The sequence below is a fragment of the Bufo bufo genome, chromosome 9 (genome assembly GCF_905171765.1).
Source record: "Bufo bufo chromosome 9, aBufBuf1.1, whole genome shotgun sequence".
In the NCBI taxonomy this organism is placed as follows: domain Eukaryota; kingdom Metazoa; phylum Chordata; class Amphibia; order Anura; family Bufonidae; genus Bufo; species Bufo bufo.
In genome coordinates this window covers 86,685,370-86,699,281 of record NC_053397.1, presented here as the reverse complement: position 1 = coordinate 86,699,281, position 13,912 = coordinate 86,685,370, and the positions used below count along the sequence as shown (strand labels likewise).

Genomic DNA, 13,912 nt, shown 5'->3' with positions numbered 1-13,912 from the left:
TCATTCAATCTGAAGGCACCATGTTATAGAGCAGGAGAAGATTGATATATATTTTTTGTGGGAAAAGATTCAGTAAAATTAGAAATGTTTACATTTCCATCTACAGCCCTGTGAAGAGCTATTGGTACAGGAGGGAGACATTATCAGTGATTGACAGCTATCTCTCTATGCACACTTATATATCAATCTCTGATAACTCCTCCCTCCTGTACCGATAGCTGTTCACAGGAGGTGGAAAAAGCAAAGATATAAATGTATAAATAACTGGATCTTTTCCCACAAAAAAATTAATAAATATATATATATATAGTGGGGATTCGCTCTGGTAGACAGGGTATGGGGACGCAGTACAGAGGCAAATTACCAGTTCTTAAATCAAACTTCTGTGTTTATTCACACAAGGCAAAAACAAAACGTCACTTTGCAGTCTTGGTGTTAGTTCACACACAATGGAAAGTCCACATAGCAAAAATCACCTTGTTGGCAGTTCTACCACCAGCAGTCCATACAGTGGCGTACCAAGGGGGGGGGCGGGGGGGGGCGGCCTGCCCCGGGTGCCACTCACAAGGGGAGTGCCAGCCGCGACTGAGGATAAAAAAAAAAAATGTGGCGAGTGGGCCAGGCGTGGCGCTGTGATAGGGGCAGGGCTCCAGATGGTCTCTCCCTCCCCCTGTGCTGCCGCCGCGGCCAATAAGAAGAGGGACAGGGCCGGGGGAGGGGCTGTGGCCACTGCACCACCAATGAAGATAACTGACCTGTTAATACAAATGCAGGAGGCGGGTGCCGGAATCAAATAGCCGGCACCCGACCTCTATGACAGGGAGCTGCGATCAGCCTCATCAGCGGCAGTTAACCCCTCAGGTGCCGCTCCCTGTCATAGAGGTCGGGTGCCGCTATTTGATTCCGGCACCCGCCTCCTGCATTTGTATTAACAGGTCAGTTATCTTCATTAACATTGAGTGCGGCCCCCCTCCCAGTATAATAAACATTGAGTGCGGCCCCCCCAGTATAATAAACATTGAGTGCGGCCCCCCCAGTATAATAAACATTGAGTGCGGCCCCCCCAGTATAATAAACATTGAGTGCGGCCCCCCCAGTATAATAAACATTGAGTGCGGCCCCCCCAGTATAATAAACATTGAGTGCGCCCCCCCAGTATAATAAACATTGAGTGCGGCCCCCCCAGTATAATAAACATTGAGTGCGCCCCCCCCCAGTATAATAAACATTGAGTGCGGCCCCCCCAGTATAATAAACATTGAGTGCGGCCCCCCCAGTATAATAAACATTGAGTGCGGCCCCCCCAGTATAATAAACATTGAGTGCGCCCCCCCAGTATAATAAACATTGAGTGCGGCCCCCCCCAGTATAATAAACATTGAGTGCGCCCCCCCCAGTATAATAAACATTGAGTGCGCCCCCCCCCCAGTATAATAAACATTGGTGGGCAGTGGGCAGTGCCAATGAGGGTTAAAAAATAAAAAATTAACTCACCTCCTCCAATTGATCGCGTAGCTGCTGCCGGTCTCATTGTAATTTCTTCAGGACCTGTGGTGACGTCACTGAGCTCCAGCCTCTATCACATGGTCCATTACCATGGTGATGGATCATGTGATGTATCATGTGATGAGCTCAGTGACATCACCACAGGTCCTGAAGAAAGTACATGAGACCGGCTGCTACGCGATCAATTGGAGGTGGTGAGTTAATTTTTATTTTTTTAACCCTCATTGGCACTGCCCACCAATGTTTATTATGTTGGGGGGGGGGAGCACTGTGCCACCAATGTTTATTATACTGGGGTGTTGGGGGGGGGGCGCACTGCACCACCAATGTTTATATGTTTATTATGCTAGGGAGGGGGGGCGCACTGCCCACCAATGTTTATTATGTTGGGGGGGCACACTGCGCCACCAATGTTTATTATACTAGGGTGTTGGGGGGGGGGCGCACTGCACCACCAATGTTTATATGTTTATTATACTAGGGAGGGGGGGCGCACTGCGCCACCAATGTTTATTATGTTGGGGGGGGGCGCACTGCGCCACCAATGTTTATTATACTGGGGTTTAAGGAGGTGCAGGTTTTTATTTTATTAAGGAAGGGTTAAGGGGTCTATTAAGGGGTGGTTAATGGGTTTTATTAAGGGGGGTTAATGGGTTTATTTCGTTAAGGGGGTGTGCAGAGGTTTATTTTATTAACGGGTTTTATTTGTTATTTTTTAAATATTATTGAAAACATTGAAAAAAGTTTGTGCATGTTTTCTTAACTTTCTTGGGGGGGGGTGCCAAACAAAGGGTTCGCCCCGGGTGCCAAATGCTCTAGGTACGCCCCTGAGTCCATAGCAGGATTTTAGGGTGCTGTTTCCCCTAAACATGGTCTCAGACCTCCAGCACTGCACAAGCCTCAGATCCCAGCACACACACCTCCTGAGCTCCACTGTCAGACTGAGGTAATCCTTCTCACCTGGCAGTGCTGGCTAGTTTTTTTAAGCCTGCCCATGTTTTTATTTAAGGCTACATTCACACGTCCGTGGTGTGTTGCGGACCCGCAAATTGCGGGTCCGCAACACACCAGCCCGTCACCCCCATAGAAATGCCTATTCTTGTCCGCAAGCTTTTTGCGGAGCTGCAGACCCAAAATCGGGGCCGCGCTCCATTCCGTCCCCATAGAGAATGAATTGGTCCGCACCCATTCCGCAAAATTGCGGAAAGGATGCGGACCCATTTTGCGGACGTGTGAATGGAGCCTAACTCAGACAACCCCTTTAAAAATAGACATATTTAGTCATACTAAAACACCCCATAAGAACATGTCCTCCATAGTGCACTTAACCTGAATAGCAAAAATAATAATGCCTAAATCCGTTGCATCAAGAAAAAAATACACGCCTAACCCTGTATCCATGTGCCCACTGGTGCAGGCGATGGGTCTCTTCTGGTCCGTAGACTGAGCAAGAGAGTGCAAGTGGATGAAACAGATTCAGAATGCCAGTGAGAACAGAGCTTTACACAGTGTTGGCATGGAATGCTGCAATTGACTAGAAATATAAACTATGGGGGTCATAAAGGGGATTTGCAGCCAAATCTGCGACTTCTTACCCATCCACGACACGTATGCCAGTTCTAAAAAATGCAGGAGTGGTGATCAGATCAGATACTGATAACCTAATGTGGTGTTAAAGGGGTTGTCCACTTGACCTATCCGGCTGATAGGTCATTAATATAAAAAAGTGGACAACCCATTTAACACTGTACTGTCTAGTATATCTTTTCAAATAAGTATTTCTATTAATATACTATGGTGGAGATTTTACGTTACAGATTGAACATATACAGTACAGACCAAAAGTTTGGACACACCTTCTCATTCAAAGAGTTTTCTTTATTTTCATGACTATGAAGGCATCGAAACTAGGAATTAACACATGTGGAATTATATACATAACAAACAAGTGTGAAACAACTGAAAATATGTCATATTCTAGGTTCTTCAAAGTAGCCACCTTTTGCTTTAATTACTGCTTTGCACACTCTTGGCATTCTCTTGATGAGCTTCAAGAGGTAGTCCCCTGAAATGGTCTTCCAACAGTCTTGAAGGAGTTCCCAGAGATGCCTAGCACTTGTTGGCCCTTTTGCCTTCACTCTGCGGTCCAGCTCACCCCAAACCATCTCGATTGGGTTCAGGTCCGGTGACTGTGGAGGCCAGGTCATCTGGCGCAGCACCCCATCACTCTCCTTCAGGGTCAAATAGCCATTACTTTCAAAGTTTTCCCAATTTTTCGGCTGACTGACTGACCTTCAATTCTTAAAGTAATGATGGCCACTCGTTTTTCTTTACTTAGCTGCTTTTTTCTTGCCATAATACAAATTCTAACAGTCTATTCAGTAGGACTATCAGCTGTGTATCCACCTGACTTCTCCTCAACGCAACTGATGGTCCCAACCCCATTTATAAGGCAAGAAATCCCACTTATTAAACCTGACAGGGCACACCTGTGAAGTGAAAACCATTTCAGGGGACTACCTCTTGAAGCTCATCAAGAGAATGCCAAGAGTGTACAAAGCAGTAATCAAAGCAAAAGGTGGCTACTTTGAAGAACCTAGAATATGACATATTTTCAGTTGTTTCACACTTGTTTGTTATGTATATAATTCCACATGTGTTAATTCATAGTTTTGATGCCTTCAGTGTGAATCTACAATTTTCATAGTCATGAAAATAAAGAAAACTCTTTGAATGAGAAGGTGTGTCCAAACTTTTGGTCTGTACTGTGTATATATATACACTGCGTGCAGAATTATTAGGCAAATGAGTATTTTGACCACATCATCCTCTTTATGCATGTTGTCTTACTCCAAGCTGTATAGGCTCGAAAGCCTACTACCAATTAAGCATATTAGGTGATGTGCATCTCTGTAATGAGAAGGGGTGTGGTCTAATGACATCAACACCCTATATTAGGTGTGCATAATTATTAGGCAACTTCCTTTCCTTTGGCAAAATGGGTCAAAAGAAGGACTTGACAGGCTCAGAAATGTCAAAAATAGTGAGATATCTTGCAGAGGGATGCAGCACTCTTAAAATTGCAAAGCTTCTGAAGCGTGATCATCGAACAATCAAGCGTTTCATTCAAAATAGTCAACAGGGTCGCAAGAAGCGTGTGGAAAAACCAAGGCGCAAAATAACTGCCCATGAACTGAGAAAAGTCAAGCGTGCAGCTGCCAAGATGCCACTTGCCACCAGTTTGGCCATATTTCAGAGCTGCAACATCACTGGAGTGCCCAAAAGCACAAGGTGTGCAATACTCAGAGACATGGCCAAGGTAAGAAAGGCTGAAAGACGACCACCACTGAACAAGACACACAAGCTGAAACGTCAAGACTGGGCCAAGAAATATCTCAAGACTGATTTTTCTAAGGTTTTATGGACTGATGAAATGAGAGTGAGTCTTGATGGGCCAGATGGATGGGCCCGTGGCTGGATTGGTAAAGGGCAGAGAGCTCCAGTCCGACTCAGACGCCAGCAAGGTGGAGGTGGAGTACTGGTTTGGGCTGGTATCATCAAAGATGAGCTTGTGGGGCCTTTTCGGGTTGAGGATGGAGTCAAGCTCAACTCCCAGTCCTACTGCCAGTTTCTGGAAGACACCTTCTTCAAGCAGTGGTACAGGAAGAAGTCTGCATCCTTCAAGAAAAACATGATTTTCATGCAGAACAATGCTCCATCACACGCGTCCAAGTACTCCACAGCGTGGCTGGCAAGAAAGGGTATAAAAGAAGAAAATCTAATGACATGGCCTCCTTGTTCACCTGATCTGAACCCCATTGAGAACCTGTGGTCCATCATCAAATGTGAGATTTACAAGGAGGGAAAACAGTACACCTCTCTGAACAGTGTCTGGGAGGCTGTGGTTGCTGCTGCATGCAATGTTGATGGTGAACAGATCAAAACACTGACAGAATCCATGGATGGCAGGCTTTTGAGTGTCCTTGCAAAGAAAGGTGGCTATATTGGTCACTGATTTGTTTTTGTTTTGTTTTTGAATGTCAGAAATGTATATTTGTGAATGTTGAGATGTTATATTGGTTTCACTGGTAAAAATAAATAATTGAAATGGGTATATATTTGTTTTTTGTTAAGTTGCCTAATAATTATGCACAGTAATAGTCACCTGCACACACAGATATCCCCCTAAAATAGCTAAAACTAAAAACAAACTAAAAACTACTTCCAAAAATATTCAGCTTTGATATTAATGAGTTTTTTGGGTTCATTGAGAACATGGTTGTTGTTCAACAATAAAATTAATCCTCAAAAATACAACTTGCCTAATAATTCTGCACTCCCTGTGTGTATATATATATATATATATATATATATATATATATATATATATATATATATATATATATATATATATAATGAGTGTACATAAGACCATTTTATTCATCATAAAGGTTCAGTATACTGAGTTGGGATTGTGGTCGGGGGCTGCAGACTTGCCTACATGGTAAATTATTGTTGGCAATTATAGGTTAGTATGCACAGTATGCAGCTGATAGATAAGCATCTGTTTGACGCCAGACAGTTGTAGTGGTAATGAGCCACTTCGAAAAACTTCTCTGTCAGTTTTGGACAAGCAGGAGACGGTTATTAACATTTTCAGTGCCAGTTTGTCTGCTTTTTTAAGTAGTGAAAAAATTCACAGCGTATTGCCTTCATAAATAAATCCACACATTCACGGAACGGAGCGTGTACTGTGCTCTTCTTCTACCTTTCCTGCAAAATAGTTTTCCCCAACACATTATGTTACTATTGTAAGACCTATAATGAACAGTCATTTCTACATTTTGACACAATTTAAAAGATTAATAAAGTGAATTTCTGGGACTCTTGTTTGACAATCTCCTGCAATAATGAGTTCCCTTTAGACACTGGGAACATAGAATTCTGATGGCAGAAAACATACCAAGTGGATTAGCCAGTTTGCCTTTTGTGTTTTTTTCCCCAACACTTTATTTTTTGCATTCTAAATCATCTTCTTTGTCCTATTATATATAGATGTTCATTACTTGCTCTTGATTATTATCCTTTACAATGGTAGGAAGCTTGATCAAAAGTGCACCCCTTTTTAATGTACGATTGCATGAACCAGTCCCTTTTGCACTATGGTCTGTGGAAAATGAGTCTGCAGACAAATTGCGTTCTTAGTAAACATTATTGAGGGTCATTTATCACAGATGGGAGACTTTGACATCCCCAGTGCTGCTGGAGGATGAATTTGAAGCACAGGCGTATCTTCCAGTAGTCAAAGCGCCTAGATTTAAATCTACTCCCGCTTGTAGCAGGATTAGATTTCTATCATCATTCACACCAGTAAACTGGGGTAAATGATAGTGAATTTGTTGGGACTGATGGTCCCACAGTAATCCATGCCACCGCCTCTGCCACTTCCCCTTTTCAGTAAATGGGTAGGCGTAGAAATGCCTCTTGCACCAACATTTAGGGCAGCACGGTGGCTCTTTGGTTGGCACTGGTGCCTAGCAGTGCTGGGGTCCTAGGTTTAAATCCAACCAAGGAAAACATCTGCATGGAGTTTGTATGTTCTCCCCGTGTTTGCCTGGGTTTCCCCGGGTATTATAGGTTTCCTCCCCCACTCCAAAGACATACTGATAGAGACCTTAGATTGTGAGCCCCACTGTGGACAGCTTGATGCTAATGTCTGTAAACTGCTGCGGATCATAATAGTGCTATAAAAGTGCATAAAATAAATAATGGCATTTAAAAAGTTTCAAGCCACAGGTTTGTGACCTTTTTAAGCCATTTTTTCTGGCATACCGGGGCCTAGTAAATGATCCACAATGTATGCATGTCCATAGGCCTGAACTTCACACAACTTTTATATAACAATTGAATAATTAAAGGGGTTGTACCAAGTTTGCAAGTTATCCCCTATCAACAGGATAAGGGAAAGCTAATGAATCACTGTGGGTCTGACCGCGGAGACCCCCCACTGCTCCCAAGAACTGGGGTCCCATTCCCCTGATCTGATGAAGTGGCAGGACAGACATGTGCCCAGACACTCCATTCAGTCATTGTCTATGGGATTGCCGAAGAAGTACAGTCTTCAGCAATTTCCAGTGGTCCCCTAAAAAATTAATGGAGCGTCTCAGCAGTCTGCCCCAAGCGATTACTTGCAAACTTGGCACAACCCTTTTGAAGGGGTTATCTCACAAATTTAATAAAAAATATCTACGGTAGTTACGGTAATGCACACCATTTTTAACTACATCACCACAGTGTCATTTTTTACTATTTTTTCTTTTTCTCACATTATCTGGAGGACTTCTGACTGTCCTTTCTGTGGGCAGCAGTAGCTTGTCACATGAGACAATCACCTACAGTACATCTCCCATTAGTACACTGCTCTTGTTAACCTCTTCCTGCCCTGCACGAAAAAAAGCCCCTTACTGTCTGCAGCAGAGATTGCACTATAGCACTACGGTATGTAATGCCCCCACCTCAATTTCCTTCTCCACTGTCTAGAAAGGTATAGCTATATACTTATATAAAACGAAGTAGGGATGTAGGAACTTTTCTGAGATCATTACCCCAGGAGAAGAGATCAGGGAAGCTACTGAGCATGTTAGTCTGAATGCGGGAGAATGTGGACCAGAAGGATAAACAGCATGGGGGCGATACTAGAGAGGAAAATGTAATGTATATCTCATAAAGACATATCAGAGGTTTTGAAGGTCTGAGTGCTGAAACCACCACCGATCCATACTTTTGATATGTTGGGATGGAAGTTTTGTGAAAAGTTAGTGACACTTTAAAGGGGTTGTGCACTCTGTTTTAACTGATGATCTATCCTCTGGATAGATCATCAGCTTCTGATCGGCGGAGGTCCGACACCTGGGACCCCCGCCGATCAGCTGTTTGCGAAGCCTTCTCACTGTTTACCGCCGGCCCAGTGACGTCACGACTAGTATCAACTAGCGTGGGCGGGGCTAAGATCCATTCAAGTGAACAGAGCTTAGCCCCGCACATGCTAGTTGATACTAGTCGTGACGTCAGTGGGCCGGCGGTAAACAGTGAGAAGGCTTCTCAAACATCTGATCGGCGTGGGTCCCAGGTGTCGGACCCCTGCCGATCAGAAGCTGATGATCTATCCAGAGGATAGATCATCAGTTAAAACAAAGTGCAGAACCCCTTTAAGGGGCCGTTTAACTTTTTTTTAACTATACATTTAAGCCATGATCAATTTTGTCTAATAGTGCACAAAATGTGTCTGAAGCACATAATACATGTGGTGTAGTAGCAATAAGGGTAATACACTTCAATTGATTTAGAACACATACATAGCGGGCCATGCGAGAGCTCCTTTTCTCTAAGACTCTGTCTCTTTAGCTGTTGCAAAGCTAGAACTTCAAGGGGCCACAGGTTGGAGACCACGGATGTGCTTGTTATATTATGAGCAAAAAATGTGCCCAACATGTGAATTTGTTTATTCAGTTTTTTTGCACATAATATTTTTCCTTGTCCCCTTGATCATTTTTATCAGATCAGTATTTTCCTGTGAGTTATGACCTATCTGAATTAGGCCTCATGCACACAACCTGATCCATTTTGCGGCCCACAAATCCATAAATACAGAGGATCTTCTAGATCCTGTCATCATTATTTTACGACACCAGTAATCTGCACTGTCAAAAATTCCCAATACCCCTACTTATAGCAGGAATGATTTCATTGGCTACATAATTTTGGGGCTTGCTGTTTATCTAATTCTTTACATACTACCTAACTGTATCCACAGTGATCATTTATCCTTACAGATGACCTATTACCATTCCTGACATTCTGGAGTTTATTTTCTTAGACATTTGCTTTGCTTTGTGTTATTCCTCCCATAAATGTATTAATATATTGTCTGCAGTGGCAGACTTTGTAGGTACACACCTCCGAATGGTAACACAGTTATCAATATGCATACATTTCTAGGAATAATACCAGGAGCAGCACAACGCAGTTATAAGAAAAGACACTTCAGAGTTATTATTTTATGGTGAATACCATTATTTACTATATCAAACATGTCAGGGGAGATGTCGGATGGTATTTAAGCGTGAATAAGTGTCATTTTACAATTATGTCTGCATCTGTTAACATTGCAGTAAAATGAGAGCATGTCCCAGTCTTCATTGTGGGGCTTCCATCACAGTTTGACATTAGTTGAGTATATATCTCATCAGGCATCAGTGAGAATTGTATATGTATAGCTGATTGTACTGTATGCAAATCCAGCTAGTATTGATGAATCCTCACAAGCAAAATTATCTTCTTTTCTATTTTGCACACGCAATTGTCCATTGGATCAATCTAGTTTACAGAATAGTGACCAAAACTGCAACCCAAGTTAAAGTTGTGTATTCAGGAGTGGTTAAGTTATGCTTGTATATTTATAATTAAATCCTTTTTTTTTTTTTTATCTAAATCCTAACATTTCATTAGCTTTTTTAGCTGCTGCTTGGTATTGAGCAATGTTTTTGAATGTGACTTTTTGTCCAACGTTGAGCCTGTGATATGATGACATCATATGACATATAATAACAGGGTAGCATTAGAACTACTTTTATCAGTCATTGACAAGGCTCAATAAGGAATGTAAGTTCTAACGCTCTCACAGATCTGTCTCGTGACCACCAATGCCCAATGGACCCCACAGCATTACAACGAGGTCTGTCGGGTTAAGTTGAAGTGTCAGAGTGTATGGAGCACTATTTATTTTGGAGATTGTGAATGGTGCCTTCGACGGTGCATTTTTCTCCTTTGCAATCAACCAGAGTTGAGGTGTCATTTCCATGACTGCTATGAGGAAATGTAAATTTGCGCAAATTTTCTCTCCTATCCTTGGGTGCCCCCCCCCCCCCAAAAAAAAATTAAATAAAATAATTAGATGCACTGGTAAAAAATGTACACATTTCTTTATGCTAAATAAATGTATATCACATGCTATCAATTCTTGACCTATAAATATGTTCCTCTTTCTAGGTAAGATGCTGATCATACAAGATATGGCGGATTACCTGAGGTGAGAACTAAACACTTCTCAACAACTCACATTTTGATAAGAAAGCATGCACATAGTAATATACAATAGTTAGTAAGGTAAAAAAAAAGACACCCACCCGTGCAGCCAGTTCAGTCTTTTACCCGCAATGCGGATCCAGAGGAAAACAGAAGCCAATTTTCCTCAATTCTAGAAAAACCAAAATTCCTTCCCAACTCCAAGTCAGGCAATTAGTACAATCCCTGAATCAATGACCCTTCCCCGAAATCTAGTAACTATAATTTGTAACTATTACACTCGGGAAAGGCATCCAGCCATCTCACCATCTGGAGGTATTGAAGCTTTCAACATTTAACAATTTGAATGCAACCAAACTTCTCCAAATCTACTGCGCATGAGAACTTTACATTTTAACTATGATATTCGTCATATCTTTTAGTACTGTGGAATGAAGTCTTGACTAAAGGCATAAAATGTGTAACAACTAAAGCAGATCTCTCTAGACTATTATCAGCAGTAGTATATGAACAGTACTGAGGGTAAGGATGTCCCTTCCTGTCCTAAGGGATCATGGGACAGCAGGCATATGGTAAACCAGGAAGTAGTATTTAAGCATGGGAGATAAGAGGAAACAGCAAATGAGGTAAATTAAAAAGAAATAAGAAACAATCCAAGGAGAAATGGGGCTAGAGTAATTTATGGAAAAAAAAACTTTAGCATGAAAAGTTTATGGCACAACCCCTTTTAAGGCGTTATCTCATGACTAATGTAAGACATCATACAGTACATGCCACTCTCTTTCTAACAAAGCTAGAACCAGCCCTGTACCTCACATGGATCCAGAGATCTCCTCATTCATTGCTCTGCTAGATTTATATCAAGGGGAGTGTCTTTTCTGCTGCAGCTCAGGGGGCGTGTCTCAGCTCTCCCTATCACAGCTCAGGAGGCGTGTCTCAGCTCTCCCTATCACAGCTCAGGAGGCAGGCGAAGGATGAAATTGATCATGTGCGGCCATCTCAGTGAGCAGGACAAATAAATAAGAAAATAAACAAACAGCAGGTGGCGCTATACAGATACATGTTATTGAATAACTCTATGGCTAAATTTTTAATTACATGCAATTACAAAAGTATTCAGAACCAGGTGCTCGTTTGAAAACCGTAGAAAATTTTTCATGGGACAACCCCTTAAAGTAATGTCATGTTTACATTGAGTGCCTAGGACATCCACCTTGCCACTTCAGTAGTGTTGACAACGGATGCAGAAAATGATCTCCTCCTGGTCATTTGGAATTTTACAGGTCTAATAAAAGCCTGAACAGCTGCACTGGGCCACAGTATGTACAGTACACGGCTCAGAGCAGCAATCTGCAGTATAATCCTATTAGACTCTACCAGGGAGAGCTGTGCTTTATTGGCCATGATAATTACGATAGTTACTTACTTATAATTTTTCACTGAAGGCTTAAAGCGTTTTTCCAAGACTTTGAAATTCAAGGCCAATCCTTAGGAAACATCATCAATATCAGTTTGTTGGGGGTTCAACTATTGGCACCCCCACCAATCACTGTGTGAGCTGTTTTCCCTTCATTGCTTATAGGCACAGCTTCGCCGCTCCATAAATCAGATGATCAGTGATGGTGCTTGGAGTTGAACCCCCATTTATCTGATATGGATGGTCACCATCTAGATCAAAGTCCAAAAAAAACGCTTTTAGACGGTTGGACATTTACTTCTTTGTAATTAATGTAAGAAAATGTGACATAATGAACATTTTGCACGTTTTTCTTTTATGTTGAGGCGAAACATTGTCTGGAGCTGCTGTCCATCCTTTGAAGACCTCATTTACAACCTACTGTATAATGCAAATGAAATTACTGTTTTCTTCTCTAGCTCCAGCTATTCGCTTTATAAAGAAACAGATTGAATGCTTACAGCTGCTATCTTTACAAATCCCACTGGGTTTATAGAAAAGAAGGGATATGGCAGGGAGCTGCAATGTTTGTTATCCTCTTTAAATTACAGCAGAGAAGTAACATTCTGTTTGAGATCAGGATCCCTTAATAAAATACTCCATTGCACAGGCAGAGGTTGGCTAATCTGATTATTCAAGTAATTATATTGTGCATACATTGTGTAAGTTGCAGTTAGAATTCCCTTAGGAGGAGAGGCTCTATTTCATTTTTACATAATATTCTTTTGCAAAAGGAAGATGTTTGTCATTCATGTATGTATGTGAGTGTACAGATATGTATGTATGCATGTATGTATTTATCTGTGCACAGTATGTAAATATATACAGGAAGACCCCCATTGAAACATATGATACAGGATTACCTTAACGGTTTTGTACAAGAATTGGGTTGATGGTTTGGCAACCGCCCCATTCTGCCAGTATTCCGTTAGATTTTCCTACCTCGTGAGATTTCCCTACCCTCGTCACTTCCGGCTGCACCGGACATGACGTGAGAAGGTGTGCCGCGCTGCGCAGGCGCACAACGATGGGGTAGGGAAATTTCACAGCAGAGTTAGCTAGACATCGGCCGACACTGCGCATGTGCCGGGAGCCTCACCAGCGGTTAAGGAAGGGAAAAATTACGAGCCAGTGCTTTTTTTCTACCCTAACCGCTGGTGAGGCTCCCAGCGCATGCGCAGTGTCGGCCGGTATCCAGAAGAGAACATCCATTCGATCGCCGCGCCTGTGCACTGGCCCGTAACTTTTCCCTACCCTAACTGCTGGTGAGGCTCCTGGCGCATGTGCAGTGTCGGACAGTGTCCAGCTAACTCTGCTGTGAAATTTCCCTACCCCGTCGTTGTGCGCTTGCGCAGCACGACACACCTTCTTACGTCATGTCCGGTGCGGCCGGAAGTGACGAGGGTAGGGAAATCTCACGAGGTAGGGAAATCTAACGGAACACCGGACCTGCAATGGGAAGATTACTTACTTGTTTCCCAGCGCCGGTTCTCTGCTCCTTCTCCTGCAGTACTGCCATGCTCCACTGGGATCCATCGATGTCAACATCCGGTTTGACATTGCTGCAGCCAAGCATCGACTGCGGTGGTGTTTGACTCCCGTTGTGTCATGAAAAATGGTCACATGTTTGCAAGGGGATGAGGACACCAGTGATTTTCTGCGGTGATGTCAAACCAGATTTTGACATCGATGGAGCCCAGCGGAGCATGGCAGAACTGGAAGAGAAGAGAATATGCAAAATAGACCTTTGGTGCAATTAGGGTGTCACTCTTGCTGTTGTTGCACCCAAGCTCTACTACTATCTATGGTCAGCCCCTCCTATTATGCCTTGCCACTGTCTGGCCCTGTCAATTGAAGCAGCAAAGA

General features: G+C 42.7%; 1 long non-coding RNA gene across 1 annotated transcript in view; it reads left to right on the top strand.

Moving 5' to 3' along the window:
* LOC120979738 overlaps nt 1-13,912 on the top strand; it is a 65,539-nt gene that overhangs the window by 21,317 nt on the left and 30,310 nt on the right. The window contains exon 2 of the long non-coding RNA XR_005774374.1: nt 10,555-10,594. This is a non-coding gene — a long non-coding RNA (uncharacterized LOC120979738). The remainder of the gene's footprint in view (nt 1-10,554; nt 10,595-13,912) is intronic.